Source organism: Terrapene carolina, unplaced genomic scaffold (genome assembly GCF_002925995.2).
Source record: "Terrapene carolina triunguis isolate 2854851 unplaced genomic scaffold, T_m_triunguis-2.0 Scaffold20089, whole genome shotgun sequence".
NCBI classification, from domain to species: Eukaryota; Metazoa; Chordata; order Testudines; family Emydidae; genus Terrapene; species Terrapene triunguis.
The window spans coordinates 8606-10770 of NW_020684440.1; the positions used below are offsets into that span (position 1 = coordinate 8606).

General features: G+C 43.0%; 1 pseudogene; it reads left to right on the forward strand.

The window, feature by feature from the left end:
- The first annotated feature begins 1093 nt into the window (after positions 1 to 1093).
- Positions 1094 to 1885, forward strand: LOC112120975 (annotated as a pseudogene).
- Positions 1886 to 2165: the final 280 nt, after the last annotated feature.

A 2165-nucleotide genomic window follows, 5' to 3' on the forward strand; every position in this document is an offset into this window, starting at 1 on the left:
CCCTGTTCCTGCTGCATAATGGAAGATGTAGTCCAGATGGGGGAATCCCAGCTTCTTGAGAATGGAGACATGAGGTGCAAACTACATATCCCAGGAGTCATTGCAACTCCAATTTTTGGCCAAAAACTCTATGTTCAAGTTTTTTTGGCTAAAAATTTAAAATGTCCATTGAAAAAAAATGTTTTGGATCAATTTCACTAAGACCCCATTATGCCAATACAATGGGAGTGGAGTGAGAATCTCATCCATATGTGCTATGTATGTTGCTGAAGAAATTATAGGTAAATCGCTCTGGGGTTTGCTGACATATGCCTCTGTTATTTTTTTCTCTTTACAGACGTAACAAAAAGTGCCCTTCTGTGAAGTTCTGTTGTCATGTTAGCAGATATATTGTAGTGTTGTAACAATTCATATGTCATCAGGTCAGTTGAAAAAGTATTATACACTAAGGGCCAGATTTTCAAAGGTATTTAGGTGCCTAAAGATGCAGAGACGTTCCTAGATGGATTTGCTAATGCTCTTAAAAAGGTTATTGGCCAGATTTTTGAAGGTATTTAGAGTCTAGTGGGATTTTCAAAAGCATCTCGTCCCATAATATCTGTTGAAATCAATGAATTTTAGGTACTGAGGTGTTGTAAAATCCCACTAGGTGCCTAACAGAGGCTATGTCTATGCTGCACACCTTACAACAGCGCAGCAGTGCTGCTGCAGCCACACCATTGTAAGGTAAGCAGTGCAGTCGCCTCTGTCACCGGAAGAGCTCTCTCTCGGTGACCAAATAAGCCCCCCCTCCCACAAGGGGCGGTTCCTTCGTTGACGAGAGAGCAGCTTCCGAGAAAGCGCTGTCCGCACCGGCACTTTTCATTGTTAAAACTTTTGTCGTTCAGGGGGATGTTTTTTCACACCCCTGTGCGACAAAAGTTTTAACGACAAAAGTGCAGTGTAGAGAAACCCTCAATCTTTTGAAAATCACTTCTTAAATAAATACTGAATAAAGTTGAAAGGGATGGTAGAACAAGGACATATCTGGAGATCCGGGGAGAGAAGATCTTTCTTTCTTTCTTTCTTGCTGTCCAGAGAACACATGGGACACATGCAATGGAAAAATCAAACATCCATCACCAAGTTCATTCTGCTGGGATTCAGGAACCTGGATGAAGTTCAGATTCTATATTTGTGCTGTTTCTAGTGATCTACATTGTGATCCTGGCTGGGAACATTCTCATTGTTGTGCTAGTTGTGGCTCATCAGCAGCTTCACACCCCCATGTACTTCTTCCTTGGGAACTTGTCCTTCCTGGACACCTGCTACACCTCAGTCATTGCCCCCAGGTTGCTGGCTGGATTCGTGGCAGAGGACAGGACAATGTCCTTCAGGGACTGCATCACGCAGTTGTTCTTCTTCAGTGCTTTGGCTTGCATTGAGTGTTTCCTACTTGCAGTCATGGCTTATGACCGTTATCTAGCCATATGCAACCCACTTAGCTATAATGTTATGCTGAACCTCAGGGTCTGCCTTCAGCTGGTATCTGCCTCCTGGATAACTGGTTTCTCAGTGACTGCTTTAGTAGTGGGGATGGTTCCCCAGCTAAGCTTCTGTGGCTCTAATGAAATTAATAATTTCTTCTGTGACATGGAGGAGCTGCTCAAATTGTCCTGTACAGAAAGCCCCATGGCAGAAATGATTATTCTGGTCTCCTGCTCCCTGGTATCCCTGGTCCCATTCCTCTTCATTGCTGTGTCTTACATTTTTATCCTCTCGGCCATCCTACAAATTGCCTTCTGTGCCAGGAGGCAAAAGGACTTTTCCACTTGCTCCTCTCACCTGCTGGTGGTGAGTCTGTAATACGGGACCATCATTATCATGTATATCAAGTATCAGAGGGGTAGCCATGTTAGTCTGGATCTGTAAAAAGCAACAAAGAGACCTGTGGCACCTTATAGACTAACAGATATATTGGAGTGTTGAGTCTGAACTTTTGATGAGCTTAAACTTAACCCAGACTTGATGTTTCTGTCTGAACTTTTAATCAAAGCTCTGACCTGCGAACTACTCATGACACCCCCCTCCCCTTAAGTAGCCATCTCCCCTTTTGTCTTTTTGAATTTACATTTTACTCTGTTTTATCCTGTAGAATCTTGATTGATTATGCATGACCATTATGA